Below are 17110 nucleotides of genomic sequence, written 5' to 3'. Positions count from 1 at the left end.
TTCAAATAAAAAAAAATCTTAGAATAATGAAAAAGACGACTGAAAAGCGGTGTGTTTGGGGGCCAGCGTTCATAGTGGTGCTGCAGGTTAAGGCACCATCTGCAACGCTGGCATCCCATGTCGGAGCAGGAGTTTGAGTGCTGATCTCCATTTCCTGCTAATGCACCTGGGAAGGCAGCGGAAGATGGCCCAAATACTTAGGTCCCTGCCACCCACATGGGAAACCCGGCTGAAGTCCCAGGCTTTTGGAACTGGCTCATGGGGAATAAGCCAGCAGATGGAAAAATCTATTAAAATAAAAAAAAGAATGAGTGTGTTTCAAGGGGATATGGGAATATTCCTTTCTTTTCAATTTTGCTAAAGCATTTCCAATTACCTCTTTAATAAAAGCAAAATGATTTCACTGATTATGAAGCCAAGGTGGAAACCCCAGATCAAGCATTTAGAATAGCAAACGAGAAGCTCACTGTGTGTATACATATGTGTGAGTTTTGCCCATGTATACACACATGCTCTATGTTTAAAAAGGGTCTTGTAACCACCCTACCCATAATCCACTACAGCAGGCAGCCATGTTTGTGTAAAGCAACCATTCCTGCTTCTGATTGGACCAGGGATGAACACCTCATCCAAGCTGAGCCAATTAGATCCCATTCGCTGGGAACATAGACTTGGAACCATGAAAATCTGTCTCCTTGTGTCATGAGAGCTGTCATGCATGGACACGAATGGCCACCATCTTTGGTACTCCACATGGACTAAGCTGCAGAGAAATTGCATTTGTCAAGAAAGATAAAGCAGGTGCGCAGAAATGTGGAGAGGCAAAGACTGCCGGGGTCCCAGGTAGCTTTCCAGTTTTTCCTTTCAACCTTTTCAAGTCTCAAACTCCCACCCTGGGAGTCCATGGACCCTCCAACATCCTGCTGCCAGTAAATGCCCTTTCAAACTAACAGGATCAGGAGGATTTGTGCAACTTGCAACTGAAGCAATGCTAACAAATATGTGTACCTTATGTCTGCCCAAATGTCACTCTCAGCAAGTCCTTCCCTGCTCACTCTTTGAAATTATATCCTCCCCAACCTCTTCCCTCTATTTTTCTTCATAGCATGAATGTCCTCCTATAACTATGCATAAATATGCATCGTAATGCACATTTGTTATACACAACTTTTTTTCTGCTTGTAAGCTCCATGGCACATATTTTAAATTTCCACATAGCAACATAAGCCATTAAATAAAAGTAAACCGAAGGGCCCGGCACCATGACTCACTTGGTGAAGGGGCCGGCACTGTGGCTCCATTGGTTAATCCTCTGCCTCCGGTGCCGGCATCCCATATAGGCACCAGGTTCTAGTCCCAGTTGCTCCTCTTCCAGTCTAGCTCTCTGCTGTGGCCCAGGAGGATGGCCCAGGTGCTTGGGTACCTGCACCCGCATGGGAGACCAGGAGGAAGTACCTGGCTCCTGGCTTCAGATCGGCGCAGCACCGGCCGTGGCGGCCATTTGGGAAGTGAACCAACAGAAGGAAGACCTTTCTCTCTGTCTCTCTTACTGTCTAACTCTATCTGTCAAATTTAAATAAATAAATAAATAAATAAATAAAAGTAAACCATAAATTTAAAAAACAAGGCACGGATCAGAAAAATGACTTGCAATGCACAGAACCCATAAAGGGTTAAAAGCAGGAGTATATAAACAATTTCTATGAATTATAAAAATAAAGCAAAAGCCGTTCATGAGGAAAATCGGTATTTCACAAGAGGGAAAACACAGAAGGCTAGTAACTTTAGGATAAGATGCTTAGCTTTACCTACAGTCAAGGAAATGAAAATTAAAACAAGATAATATTTAATGCCCATCCGTTTAGGAAACATAACATTTTAATTTTTTTTATTCAATTAGATTAACAAATCTTTTTGAGCAACTAGTATGCCCTAGTTCTGAACACAGGAGGTACAGCAATAAGCAAAACAGATAAAAACCTCCATGGAGCTTATAGTCTACTGAACATAGCAAGAAAGAAAAACAGGAGCAGACATTTGGTGCATTGGTTAGGATGCCCGCTCCATATTGGACTGAGTTACAGTCCTGGGTCTCGCTTCCTCCAAGCGCACGCTCCGGGAGGCAGCATTTCACCCACGTGCTTGGTTCTCTGCCACCCACATGGGAGGCCCTGACTGAGCTCCTGGCTCCTGGCTCCTGGCTCCTGGCTCCTGGCTCCTGGCTCCAGCCTGGTCTAGGCCCAGCTGTTTGAGGAGAGTCAGCCAGTGGATGGGAGATATCACCCCCAACAACTCCCTCTCTTTTGTCCTTCAAAAGAAAAAGACGTAAGACATTTAGATTGCTCGTGATACCTGCTGAGGGGAACACTTTCAAGCAGGAGAAAACAGGAAATATTTGGATGGATGGAGGAATTTGGGTGGCCAGGGAAGGCCCTGCTACAGAGAAAAGAATGGAAAGGAACGGGGGCGACTCTGTGATGTCTAAGGGAAGAGCATTTGAGGTGCAGGGACTGATAAATGCCTTCAGCCCAGGGCGGGCAGAGGGGGCAGAACTTTGCCTCATTGCCTTGTTCAGAGAACACTGTTCAGAGAACAACAGAGAGTGCGTAAGGGGACACAGTAGGAAATGGTGGCAGGGAAGCAACGTGGTGGGGGGCGCGGTGAACACCACCTGTGAGTCACATCTCCTGTGAGTCACAGCAAGGACTCTGGCCTCTACCAGGAGGGCGGGGACGTCTGCCTCTTTGCTCCCAGCTACACCCCAACACTGGCACCTGGTAGGCACTCAGTAAACAGCTGTAAGAAAATAAGCACCAGGAGTCAGTGAGTGTTCCTGCTAGAAAAAAATTTGATGTAACAATGTCTGGTTGATCTTTTAAGAGGCAGACAACAAAAAGAGCACAAAAGTGAAAGCTCACAAGTTGTTACCAATTTGGTTTAGGTTAATGAACTTGGGTTCCATCTTTTTGTAACTGAATTTTTCTTTAGAAAGAGCTGTAATGTTTGAAAGGAGGCAAATAAATGAATAAATCAGGTGAGTAAGAAAGCAAGGAGCTAGGAAGAGGAAGAATCAGTTTGGGCTGTGGGAATCCAGTCTCTGTCCCTCTTACACCTGCACACATAGATACTCACATGCACACACATATGTATACTCACAAGCACACGCACACATGAACACACACACACACACACACGGCCCAGGAAGGCCCCTTCCCTCTCCCGGTCCTGCCCTTGGCAGCCCCTGACTCCCCCAGAGGCCTGATGCCCTCCTGAACCCCTGCTCCTCCAAGCCATGGCCGAGGCTGTGCTCAGCTCTGCAAAGGCAACAGATGGACAAGGGCCTGCCCCGGCCTCTGCTGCTCGGAGTCCCGAGGAAATCAACAAAGGAGGGGGTCTCTGAGAGGGAAGCAGGAATGACTCAGCCATCGGCTGTGCACACACATGTGAGTGCAGACTGAGGAGTTCCCAGAGTTGCCAGAGGTGGGACTCACAGGAGCAGAAAGGTCACTGCCCAGGAGGGACAGGGCCTGAGGACCAGCACGGTTGCTACGCTGGTGCTCTCTGGGCGCTGGATAGTAACCCCCGACGTGAAATTCAGCTCTGGAGGCTGAGGGAACTAGCACAGTTCTCATCTCTCTGTCTATGAGGATCTCAGCACTTAGAGGCTGAGGGAACTAGCACAGTTCTCATCTCTATCTACTAGGATCTCAGCACTTAGAGGCTGAGGGAGCTAGCACAGTTCTCATCTCTCTGTCTACGAGGATCTCAACCCATAGGAGGCTCAGTCTGCTTCAGTCCCATTCGTTTTGCGCAGTGCTGCAGACTGGAAGTCCCAGCTCAAGGCCAAGGCCTGGTTCTTAGGAAGGGCTCTCTCCCTGGCTTCCTTCTCACGGTATTTCTGCATGGTGGAGGGAGGTTTCTGGTCTCTCCCTCTTCTTCCAAGGACACTAATCTCAGCAAGGGTCCCCATCTACACCTAATTACCTCCCCAGCAACCCCACCTCCAAATACGTCGCATGGGAGTTAAGGTTTCATCATGAGGAGGACAACAGCACAGGTAGCAGAGACCTGGGTGCCAGGTATGGGCAGCAAAAAGGGAGCCTATGATTTTGCATGAAGGTGTGAATTTCTGACAAGTCCTGTCTTCCTCCCAGGACCTTGCGGCTTCAATTCCAGCTCAGAGACAGGCACCAAGCCTGGCCTGGCCTAAGTAGCTGCGTAGGATTTGTGCTACAATGTGTACCAGGCTCTGCCTCAGAGACACTGAAGCAGAGTCTTCTAGGAGACAGCCAGGAAATCGGAAGTTGTATTTTTTTTTTTAATTTTTAGTTTCTCCAAGTGATTTTTTAATTAATATTTTAAATATTTAATTTTACCGAGATAAAATTTGCACACTATAAAATCGACCACTTCAAGGCAATACAATTCAATGGCAGTTGGTACATCCACAGTATTGTGTGCCACCGACTTCGTCTACCTCCTGCTTTCATCATCTGTACCTCACTCTCCTCTCCCTCGAGGCCCCAGCAAGCACTAATCTGCTTTCTGTCTCTATGGATTTGCCTATTCTGATTATTTCATATAAATTGAATCGTATAATATAACGTATCTGTCTTCTTTCACTTCATGTTTTCAGGATCCCTCCATGTTGTAGCATGCGTGAAGACTGGGCAATACTGTGTTGTATAAATGTCCTGCAATCGTCAACCCATGCATCCCGTGATGGATATCTGGGCCATTTTCTCCCTTTGGCTATTGTGAGTAAGGCTGTCCCCAGCTAGTTTGGTTTTCTGGTGTTTGTTGTTGCTGTCAACCGATGGATAATAATTACACATCTTCAGAGGGGTAGTGTGATTTATATCACATTTATATCACATGTATACATCATGCAACGATCAACGTAGCTTAGCTATCATCTCAAACACTATCGTTTCTTTGTGATGAGAGCACTCAGCATCTCTTCTAGCTCTTTTGAATGATGTAAAACGTTAACGACCATCACGCTTCTGTGTAGTAATAGCACACCTGGACTTAGTCCTCCTGTCTGGCTGTGACAGCAACAGATAGACCCGGAGTTCATAATGTTAAGTGAAATAAGCCAAGTCCAGAGAGACAAATCCTGCAGGATTTCACTCATAGACTGAATCTGAAAATGCTGAGCCCGTGTCAGTGGCGAGCAGAATGGGGGTTACCAGATGAGGGACCATGGCGGGGAGAAAGGCACACAGGGAGAGACTGGCTGATGGGTACAAAGTCACACCCAAGGGATTTTGAGAACTGGCGTTTGGGAACCAGTACTGAGGTTACGACGACTTTAAACACACACAGTTCTGGAGCTTCAGAGTGGCTCACTCAGGATGACAGAGTTGGCTGGAAATATGGACACCAGAGCCCCACTTCCAGATGTTCTGATTCAGTGGATCTGGGCACGGCATGAGACTCTTGTTTTTATTTATTTATTTTTAAAGATTTATTTATTTATTTGAAAGTCAGAGTTACACAGAAAGGGAAGGAGAGGGAGGGGGAGAGAGAAAGGGAGAGGGAGGGGAAGGGGGGAGACAGGGGGGGTCTTCCATCAGCTGGTTCACTCCCCAGATGGCCACAACAGCAGGAGCTGAGCTGTTCCAAAGCCAGGAGCTTCTGGGTCTCCCACATGGGTGCAGGGCCCAAGCACTTGACCCATCTTCCACTGCTTTCCCAGGCCATGGCAGAGAGCTGGATCGGAAGTGGAGTGGCCGGGACTCAAACCAGCGCTCATATGGGATGCTGGCACTGCAGGCAGTGGCTTTACCCACTACACCACAGCACCGGCCCATGGGACTCCTCTTTTTAATGAGGTTCCCAGCTCTTATCCCTAATGGAACTCTGGTAGACTGGCCCACCCATCACACTGAAAGAATCAGTGACTTAAAGGAGGTTGCCAGGGGCCAGTGCTGTGGTGTAGTGGGCTAAGCCTTGGCCTGGGGTGCTTGAATCCCATGAGGGTGCTGGTTCATGTCCTGGCTGCTCCTCTTCCAATCCAGCTCTCTGCTATAGCCTGGGAAAGCAGTGGAAAAAGGCCCAAGTCCTTGGGCTCCTGCCCCTGGGTGGGAGACCTGGAGGAAGCTCCTGGTTCCTGACTTCAGATTGGCTCAGCTCTGGACATTGCGGCCATCTGGTGAATGAACCACCAGATGGAAGACTTCTCTCTCTCTCTCTGCCTTTCTCTGTAACTCAACCTCTCAAATAAATACATAAAATCTTAAAAAAAAAAAAAGAGGTTGCCTATGGCAATTTGAATGATGGGTTGTATATGTCCTATTTTTAAACATTTACCCATATTTGTCAAATATCCCATAGGGAACATATTTTACTTTTATAGTCAGAATTATTTTAAGCATTAACAAACCAAGAACCAAGAAGTCCCTAATGCCTTGCCTAACTCACAGCCTCTGCCCACACCCAGACAAGACTTCTGACCCTGCTCCCCCACCCCACCCCACCCCCTTGTGTTACTTCAAGCTCAGGCACTTTCTGAAACGCACGCACATGGATTAACAAAGCCAAGGCTGCTTGCTATGCACAGGACACGGCTGCCTCCGGCGTGTCATCCCATTTGCTTACTTACTGTGCACTTTCAGGAGCATCTGAGGGATTCAGAGCTGGGGGCTGGATCTCTGTTTGTTTTCCTACAGATGATAATACTCTCCCACAACCTCAGTTAATAGATTGAGGCTTGCAGGCATTTATGAGTGGTGTCTTTAATATGGTTCTAGAATATTTGCCCTATAAATTCTTAAGAACAGACTTATAGATTGCCCATTACCAGCATTATGGACTATTAATAAATCAGTTACAGCCATGCGTTTTTTTTTAAATTACATTTCCCCCTTTTGTGTTCTCATTCTGAGCAGCTAAAACATTGGTGCGAGGAAGAAGGCCTGTGCTGGATGCGGGTTGTGATTTCCTACCGAGAGATGGCAGGGGAAGGGAGCTGACAGCCAGGTCTGCCAAGACAAACGGTTTGGAGCAAGAAAGAAGAGTTGAGGCCCCTACCAGCTGGGCATTGTTGCAACATTTTAGAGCCACCATCCATCTCACTGTGTCCTCAGGCAACAAGGATGAGTCTGCGAGTGTCCTGATGTTTCCTTTGCTATAAATCCCCCTGGCGTTACTCTGCCCAGGCTGCTCTGTGTTAACTTTGCATTTTCGGATATGCTGCCTGGTGTGGACGGTACCCTGAGCGCTGCCAGCGCTCTGCAGCTGGCGTGCACAAATGCAATCCCAAGACGGGGGCAGACCCCACTCTCTATCTCCACAGCCCCTTCCTATTTGCATCACTGGCAGAACCTGATCTCTTTCAAGGCTCTCGTCTCAATCCAGGAGCTGCAGAGTGCCTAGGGAATGACATATTGGGCAGTCCTGGAAGCTGTTGTGTTTACGACACAGCTCTGCGTTCCAGCTGTGGAACGCAGAGCTCCCCCAGTTGCCACTGCCCGCTCCACGGCTGTGCACAATCTTCCACCACCACGCGCCTCAGAAGAAGCAACACTGGTGCTCCGGACCATACTGTTGCCACATCCTCGTTTTCCACCAGTACTAAGTTCAGGATAATAAAAGGAAGAGACACACAGTTTTTCCAGAACATTCTCTTTTCTTCCAACCTCCAGGACTTGATCCTGGACTGAGTCCCTGTGATTACTGATTCCCCCTGCCCCCGACCAGCAAACTCATTTGACTAAATCCCTTGGTCACTCTACAGTCTTATCATTACCCATCTAACTCCAGCGCATGCCAGTTATGTCTGAATAGCAGTCACTCGGGCTGCTGGCAGGCTTTCTCCCACTAAAGGCTCCAGTACAAACTGGCAGATAAAACTGGATACAAGGAAGTGAGGTTTCTGGAGTCACAGATCCTGTGTGACACAGGAAGGCGTTGGTAGCTGCAGTGGCAAACCAACCCCCAATCTCAGAGGCCTCAATCAGTTTCATTTCTCACTGACCTCACGATGGGATGCAGACCAGGAGGCCTTCCTGGTCTCTCCTTGGTCTCCTCCAAGGTCTCCTGCTCTCTCTCTTCCTTGGCTCTCCTCCAGGGGATGACCCGGGGATCCAGGCTGCTTGCATCATGTGATGCTGTCATCTTCAGTGTACGACTCCCACAGCGACTGCAGAGAAGAGGAGAGGAAGAACATGAGGAACTTTCAAAGAGGTTTCATTGGCTAACATCCAGTCACACGCGTCAGCTTCATTGCAAAGGAAGTTGGGACATCTGACCTTCCTGCATAACCAAGACAAGGACGTAGACCTGTTGATCTATCTGCTCAGTCTCTGCCAGATACCCAATCTCCACTACAGCATAGTCAGGAACCCTTTTTCTTTTTTTTAAAGATTTTATTTTATTTATCTGAAAGGCAGAGTTAGAGAGAGAGAGAGAGGAAAAGCTATACTGCTATTCTGGGATATACACCCTCATCAATCTACACCTCAACCCTTAAGCCCACCTATGCACTAAGTCTGGCTGCCTCCATGAGTATCTCCCAGGTTCCACCACACAGCCTTGGACATTATCCCAGGCATGATCTCTAGCTCTATCCCTATGTTTTAGATCATGTGCCCTTGGGTGCAGGCCCTACACATCCTGTCCCAGTCTCTCACCCATAAAAATAGCAAAGCAGCAGAGACAACTAAGAGACAGTAGGACCTGAGAAGCCTTAGGAAAAAATACCCCCACTCAGGCACCTGTCATTGAGTCAGAACCCACTCCCACCTCCAAGTAGACTCATCCTTGGGTGGAAGAATTATCTTGGGAAGGCTCCTGTTAAATGCTTGTTCAGAGGAGCACCCATCATCTGTATTTCCAAAGTTCACTCATTAAATGAGCTCATCGATTGATCCACTCGATGGCACTGATGCCCGCAGGGGGGGGTGTCAGCGTGGGGATCACCTGTGACAGTATTTCTTTAAGAGCAGCAGGCAGTGTCCACAGAATGAAGACACGGGATGACCTTGATCTGGTCACTGGGGCCCTAGGGTTGGGGGCTGGAGGTGAGGGATAGCTCAAAGCATTAAGGAGTCATCAAAGGGCCCTGGGTGTGGAAAACAGGAAGGCAGAGCAGAGGTACCGAATGTTTTTGCCCGAGGCTGGTTCTGCCCCTGAGATGACTTTGTCCTCCAGCCCCTGTCACATCCTCTGGCCTATTTCTTTGATGATAAGGTCTGGGGTTTAGAACCACAGGCTTTCAATTTATGTAAACATAAAATCCTTATTGACAAGATCACTTGGCACGATGGAAAGGCTGGACTGGAAATGGGAAAACCGGATCTAGCTCCAGCTGGTGTCCCAGTGACAATGGGACAGTCACCTCTTCCCCGTGTGCACTCACTCACATCAAAGACAGTAACAGGAAGGCTGGAGATGTGGTAAAGCCCCAGATTCTGGCCATGGTAGGAGCTGGGCTCCATCTCAATTCAGACGTACACTTAGCCCGCCTGCGGACGCTGCAAAAGCACGCCCCGCAGCCTTTCTCCGCCTTCCCCTTGCTTTCCTCCTCTACAGAAACCAGAAGGCTCTGGCAGGTAGTGAGGACACACGGGTCTCTAAGGGAGAGCACCTTTCAAAAGAAGAGACGGGCCAGCGCTGCAGCTAATCCTCCACCTAGCGGCGCCGGCACACCGGGTTCTAGTCCGGGTCAGGGCGCCAAATTCTTTCCCGGTTGCCCCTCTTCCAGGCCAGCTCTCTGCTGTGGCCCGGGAAGGCAGTGGAGGATGGCCCAAGTGCTTGGGCCCTGCACCCCATGGAAGACCAGGAGAAGCACCTGGCTCCTGCCTTCGGATCAGTGCGGTGCGCCGGCCGCAGCACGCCAGCCGTGGCAGCCATTGGAGGGTGAACCAGCGGCAAAAGAAAGACCTTTCTCTCTGTCTCTCTCTCTCACTATCCACTCTGCCTGTCAAAACGAACAAAAAAAACCACACAAACAAAAAACAAAACAAAAAAAACGAAGAGACAAGGCCTCAAGAGGAAACGGGGGTTGCTGCAGGTGCAGAAACAGCCACCGTGCGACCACGACGTGGAAAACAGAAAGAAAGGGCCTGGGTCGCTAGGGACGTCTTGCAGACGAAATTTCGAGCAGCTGACAGCAAGCCTCCTGTCGCAAGGGCCAATGAAACCACTGCCAAGGCGGTCAGGTGTCCAGCCACTGGCGGCCACCCGCAGTTCTAACTCACCTTGAGCCAGCTGTTTCTTTTTCAGTTAACATTTAGTGAGCGCTCACTTCTTGACACACGAACACCAAGTACGTTACTTCTACTGCCCCACCCCTTTCATACATGCAGAAACTGAGGCCCCCAGAGGACAAGCAATTTTCCAAAGTGATACAACCAATGGATTTGACCTCTAGAACCCAGACTTTATTTTTCTTTTTTTCTTTTTTTTTCTTTTTTTCTTTTTTTTTTTTTTTTTTTTTTTTTTGACAGGCAGAGTGGACAGTGAGAGAGAGAGAGACAGAGAGAAAGGTCTTCCTTTGCCGTTGGTTCACCCTCCAGTGGCCGCCGCGGCCGGCGCACCACGCTGATCTGATGGCAGGAGCCAGGTACTTCTCCTGGTCTCCCATGGGGTGCAGGGCCCAAGCACTTGGGCCATCCTCCACTGCACTCCCTGGCCACAGCAGAGAGCTGGCCTGGAAGAGGGGCAACTGGGACAGAATCCAGCGCCCCGACTGGGACTAGAACCCGGTGTGTCGGCGCTGCAGGCGGAGGATTAGCCTAGTGAGCCGCGGCGCCGGCCGAACCCAGACTTTTTTAAAGATTTTTTTTATTTCTTTATTTGACAGGTAGAGTTACAGACAGTGAGAGAGAGAGAGAGAGAGAGACATTGAGAAAGGTCTTCCTTCCACGGGTTCACTCCCCAAATGGCTGCCACAGTCAGCGCTGCGCCGATCCGAAGCCAGGAGCCAGGTGCTTCCTCCTGGTCTCCCATGCAGGTGCAGGGCCCAAGCACTTGGGCCATCCTCCACTGCCCTCCCGGGCCACAGCAGAGAGCTGGACTGGAAGAGGAGCAACTGGGACTAGAACCCGACGCCCATATGGGACGCCGGTGCCGCAGGCGGAGAATTGACCAAGTGAGCCACGACGCCAGCCCCAAGAACCCAGACTCTTAACCACGACTCATCGCTCACTCTCCTGAGCCTCATTTTCCCTACCTGCAAAATGAGACAGCAGAAAGCAGTGTCATAAAGAAGCTATGGCTATGGCCCTTAAATCCAAACAGACATGAGTTCAAATCCTATTTCCACCCCCTTGATGCCATGTGACTTGAGCAAGCTACTAAACCTGAGCCCCAGTTCCTTTTCAGTGATTGATCATGGTGAGTAAGCCTCTCCATAGAGCTGTCCCGAGGAGTAAGCACCCCGCAACAGCTGTTAGCTGCTAGGGCCTAGCACAGAGCAGGTGGCCCTCCGCGGTTCAAATGACTTTAGCAATTCCTGCGACCCTGGTTTCCACCACCAGCGACGGGTTGTTCACGGAAGCTGAAGGGCCAACATCCTTCCCTGGGGAAGCAGTGCTGCTGTGGCGTTCCAGGTGCACAGGACCAAGTGAACACGGCAATCTCCCATCTGAAACCTTCCTCCTGGTAAGGGGTAGAGCAAGGCATCCAGCCCCTCCCCACCCACCGTGGGAAATGGAGGAGGGGGAGGGGAGGGGCCCCAGGGGCTTTGCTGGACTCTAAAGCGAAGCTAAAAATGGGAGAGAAAGAGGGAGGCAGAGAAACAAGCAGCCGGTTCTGAGGCGGTTCCAGGGACACAAGGAAATCCTAATATTCTCCACGACAGATTTCATCAGTGCCGCCTGAGTGCATTCTATTAAACCTCATTTATTAGATTTTGAGGAACATCATTTAGATACGAGATTCTGGACACACAGGTTGCGGAACAGTTGATTCCGGACGCATCCACGTCCGCCCCCCCGTTGTGGGAAACAGACCGGTGTTTTTCATTCCGATGGTCTCATGGGGCTCTTCCTCTACAGCTTGTGTGGGGGAAGGACACTGAGCTGGTGGGTGGGAGGGGGCTCCATGCTGTGATTGGCAGCTCCCCCAGCCCACCAACAGTCATCTAGAGGTACTGTAGCCCTGCCCTGTAGCATAAACATCCCTGGAGTTGAACAGGCTCGCTTGGTGGTGGTCTGGAATTTGCAGACCAAGAGGAAATGGTTGGGCAGATGCCAGAGAGGTGCGGCACAAATGACTCATGTGTATCCGAGGGTGTCCCTGAGCTCCTGGGACTCACACACCTCTCCCCTCACCACACACACCCCACGATCTCGTTTGCTCATGTTTACAAGGGCAGGGACCTGACCTGGGTGTTCCTAGTGCATCCACATTTACTATTTTTAATCTGAGATTTCCAAATCACTGGGCGATTCGCTTACCCTCATCAAGCCCCAAACCTTTCTGCCTCCACCCTGCACTCTAACGCCCAAAGAGACGGACCCTGTGGAAACTAGAGGAGGACGTGATGGGTGCGGGCCACAGATTCCATCTGCATGGACGACTGACCCTTCTTCGTGGATGAATTGGGGGAAGAACCTACCTGAGACTGGTGGGGTCAGGGAGGGTGACAACTTTCCCAGGTTCATTCAATGAATGATTCAGTGGCAGTGCACCCACAGATTCAAGCCCAGGTAGCATTGTGTAAGATTCAGAGGTTCTTCTGGTAGCAACATACAATACAGAGATACTTGGGTAGCAGAGAGGCACAACTCTTACTCCTGGAGGGAGAAGGCTGCCATGCAGGGCCACATAAGGGGATGCACCTGGGGAGAGGACAGCAGGGCACTGGGGGTACGGGCAGGGGGGTGGGGATGAACTGAATTTCATCCGCTCCCGGTGGCTTAGCTAATCTGCAAAAATTCTCAGGCTCCAGGGTCAAGAGCTGTCCCTACTTGTCTGGTGCCTGGCCCGGAATATGACGGCAAGATTTGTGAATTGCCTAGGGTAGGGTCTTAGTCAGCTGGTCAAGAGACCCGACTAGCCCCCAGCCAGGGCCTCAAAAATGGGCTGAGACAGTACTTTCTCTTAAAAAGCCAGTCTTGGCCGGTGCCACGGCTCACTAGGCTAATCCTCCACCTTGCAGCGCCGGCACACGGGATCCTAGTCCCGGTTGGGGCGCTGGATTCTGTCCCAGTTGCCCCTCTTCCAGGCCAGCTCTCTGCTGTGGCCAGGGAGTGCAGTGGAGGATGGCCCAAGTACTTGGGCCCTGCACCCCATGGGAGACCAGGATAAGTACCTGGCTCCTGCCATTGGATCAGCGCGGTGCGCCGGCCGCGGCAGCCATTGGAGGGTGAACCAACGGCAAAGGAAGACCTTTCTCTCTGTCTCTCTCTCTCTCTCACTGTCCACTCTGCCTGTAAAATAAATAAATAAATAAAAAGTAAATAAATAAATAAAAAGCCAGTTTTATTCTAAACCTCACACCCCTTTCCTTCCCCCGTGCTGCAAATGTCTGCAAACCTTAGGCTCGACCGTCCTCCGGGCACGTTCCCTTGGTCATGACGTCCTGCCAACTCCAACTCTGGATAGTCACTTGCAACAATCCCCTGCTCTGAAAACTCAAGCTCAGATCTTTGCCATGAACTGCAAGGCCCTTCAAGAGAGCATCACGTTGGTTAGGTGCAAGAACACGAGCTCAGAGGCAGCCTGTCTAGGTTCAAGTTGTGGCAGCGTCGCTTGCTAGCTGCGTGACGTCAGAACATCACATGACCTGCAGAGCCTCGACTCCCTCACCTGCAGAATGGGAACTAAAGGATAACCTGCAGCTGGGCGTTGCTGGGAGGATTAAGAGATGTTGTACACAAGGGGTCTTCCAAAAGTTCATGGAAAATGTGCTTTATGAAAAAGCTACATGGGCCGGCGCCGCGGCTCACTAGGCTAATCCTCCGCCTGCGGCGCCAGCACACCAGGTTCCAGTCCCGGTTGAGGCGCTGGATTCTGTCCCGGTTGCCCCTCTTCCAGGCCAGCCCTCTGCTGTGGCCAGGGAGTGCAGTGGAGGATGGCCCAAGTGCTTGGGCCCTGCACCCCATGGGAGACCAGGATAAGTACCTGGCTCCTGCCATTGGATCAGCGCGGTGCGCCGGCCGCGGCAGCCATTGGAGGGTGAACCAATGGCAAAGGAAGACCTTTCTCTCTGTCTCTCTCTCTCTCTCACTGTCCACTCTGCCTGTAAAATAAATAAATAAATAAAAAGTAAATAGATAAATAAAAAGCCAGTTTTATTCTAAACCTCACACCCCTTTCCTTCCCCCGTGCTGCAAATGTCTGCAAACCTTAGGCTCGACCGTCCTCCGGGCACGTTCCCTTGGTCATGACGTCCTGCCAACTCCAACTCTGGATAGTCACTTGCAACAATCCCCTGCTCTGAAAACTCAAGCTCAGATCTTTGCCATGAACTGCAAGGCCCTTCAAGAGAGCATCACGTTGGTTAGGTGCAAGAACACGAGCTCAGAGGCAGCCTGTCTAGGTTCAAGTTGTGGCAGCGTCGCTTGCTAGCTGCGTGACGTCAGAACATCACATGACCTGCAGAGCCTCGACTCCCTCACCTGCAGAATGGGAACTAAAGGATAACCTGCAGCTGGGCGTTGCTGGGAGGATTAAGAGATGTTGTACACAAGGGGTCTTCCAAAAGTTCATGGAAAATGTGCTTTATGAAAAAGCTACATGGGCCGGCGCCGCGGCTCACTAGGCTAATCCTCCGCCTGCGGCGCCAGCACACCAGGTTCCAGTCCCGGTTGAGGCGCTGGATTCTGTCCCGGTTGCCCCTCTTCCAGGCCAGCCCTCTGCTGTGGCCAGGGAGTGCAGTGGAGGATGGCCCAAGTGCTTGGGCCCTGCACCCCATGGGAGACCAGGATAAGTACCTGGCTCCTGCCATTGGATCAGCGCGGTGCGCCGGCCGCGGCAGCCATTGGAGGGTGAACCAATGGCAAAGGAAGACCTTTCTCTCTGTCTCTCTCTCTCTCTCACTGTCCACTCTGCCTGTAAAATAAATAAATAAATAAAAAGTAAATAGATAAATAAAAAGCCAGTTTTATTCTAAACCTCACACCCCTTTCCTTCCCCCGTGCTGCAAATGTCTGCAAACCTTAGGCTCGACCGTCCTCCGGGCACGTTCCCTTGGTCATGACGTCCTGCCAACTCCAACTCTGGATAGTCACTTGCAACAATCCCCTGCTCTGAAAACTCAAGCTCAGATCTTTGCCATGAACTGCAAGGCCCTTCAAGAGAGCATCACGTTGGTTAGGTGCAAGAACACGAGCTCAGAGGCAGCCTGTCTAGGTTCAAGTTGTGGCAGCGTCGCTTGCTAGCTGCGTGACGTCAGAACATCACATGACCTGCAGAGCCTCGACTCCCTCACCTGCAGAATGGGAACTAAAGGATAACCTGTGGCTGGGCATTGCTGGGAGGACTAAGAGATGTTGTACACAAGGGGTCTTCCAAAAGTTCATGGAAAATGTGCTTTATGAAAAAGCTACATGGGCCGGCGCGTGGCTCACTAGGTTAATCCTCCGCCTGCGGCCCTCCGCCTGCGGCGCCAGCACCCTGGGTTCTAGTCCCGGTTGCCCCTCTTCCAGTCCAGCTCTCTGCTGTGGCCAGGGAGTGCAGTGGAGGATGGCCCTAGTGCTTGGGCCCTGCACCCCATGGGAGACCAGGAGAAGCACCTGGCTCCTGGCTTTGAATTGGTGCAGTGCGCCGGCCGTGGTGGCCATTTGGGGGGTGAACAAACAGCAAAAGGAAGACCTTTCTCTCTGTCTCTCTCACTGTCTAACTCTGCCTGTTAAAAAAAAAAAAAAGTTACATGGATTTCAAAATTTTTTTGCACCAAAATAAACTTATCTTTTAACTTCAATTTTCCGTGAGCTTTGTGAAGTACCCTCAACCATTGGAAATCCTGACACAGAGAATTACCAGTAATCCACCTAGTGCTCCTGCTGCTGCTGCTGCCTCCAGCCCGGGTTAACCTGCCCTTCACCCTCATTCTCTGTTCTCCCCAACTCCATCCATCCCTGCTCCCCAGACATCGCCACACTCTCCACACCTCCCTGCTGCGCTGGAGTCTGTCGCCCTACACCTTCCCCACTTCCCAACCTGCCCTACTCATCCTTCAAAACCCAGACTCACAATCACCTTCTCAGAGAAGCATCCTAGAGCCCCAGCCCTAGCAGAATCCAGCTCTTTCCACCCCATGGTCTACACACACCATCTTCTAGGAAGGGGATGGGGTCCCTCCCTCCCTCCCTGCCTGCCCTGCCCGTGGTGAGCTCCTTGAAGAAGGCACAGGACATTATCCATGTGGCAGAGTAGCTGCTGCCAGGCTACCTGGGTTTAAAATTCTAGATTCATCTGTAGCATTTGCTCCCAGGGCACCATCCATAATCACCCCCCACACACCTTTACCTCTTTCAACAGTCGGCACCTGTAATTCTTTACCTTACGATGGAGCCTGCTTTGCTACCCATATGGCCAACACCTGGCCCCCCAACCAGAAGCCGTGCTAACCAACATCTGATGGAAGTGACTGGCTAAATCCCCAATTCCCCCATCTCTCAGGTAGGATATTTCCGAAGCATGTGTTCTACTTGGATTGTAGAATTTCTCCCAGTGAGATTAAGCTCCAGGTGCCCATGGAATAGCTGCCTTCCCTTTCTTACCTCCCTCCCCTGCTTGGACTCAAACCTGTGTCTCAGCTGCTGCTTCTAGAGGAACCCAAATTTAGAGCCACAACCCCCAAAAGCTGTGAGAGCTTGAGCCTGTTACTGAAGTGCTCTGTGCCTCAGCTTCCTACTCTGTAAACAGGAATAATTTTACTTAGGGAATTGTGCTAGGAGGATGAGATTAGCTAAAATGAGCTTGGAAACGTGCCTGGTATAAATAAAACACTAAAATATTAGTGATTATTCCCAAGGCCTAAAAAGGGACCCAGCATATTAGGACTTCCAAAAAAAAAAAAATGCTTGCTGGTTGAAGGATACTGAATCCCTGGGAATGAAGGAAAGCTTTTTCATTCCATGTTCATTAGGGTCTTGGAGTTGCCGAGAACTTACATAAGATAAATTGAGCAAGGACGCTTGTTGCAAGGCTG

At 50.4% G+C, this 17110-nt stretch overlaps 1 long non-coding RNA gene across 4 annotated transcripts in view; it reads right to left on the bottom strand.

Moving 5' to 3' along the window:
• Positions 1-17110, bottom strand: part of LOC149119845 (uncharacterized) — an 81424-nt gene that overhangs the window by 52238 nt on the left and 12076 nt on the right. For all 4 annotated transcript variants that reach the window (XR_016227051.1, XR_016227054.1, XR_016227053.1 and 1 more), the window contains exon 2: positions 7982-8146. This is a non-coding gene — a long non-coding RNA (uncharacterized LOC149119845). The remainder of the gene's footprint in view (positions 1-7981; positions 8147-17110) is intronic.

The sequence above is a fragment of the Oryctolagus cuniculus genome, chromosome 21, assembly GCF_051225735.1.
Source record: "Oryctolagus cuniculus isolate XC-2025 breed Fujian yellow rabbit chromosome 21, ASM5122573v1, whole genome shotgun sequence".
NCBI lineage: Eukaryota > Metazoa > Chordata > Mammalia > Lagomorpha > Leporidae > Oryctolagus > Oryctolagus cuniculus.
This window is presented reverse-complemented; position numbering and strand designations above follow the sequence as displayed.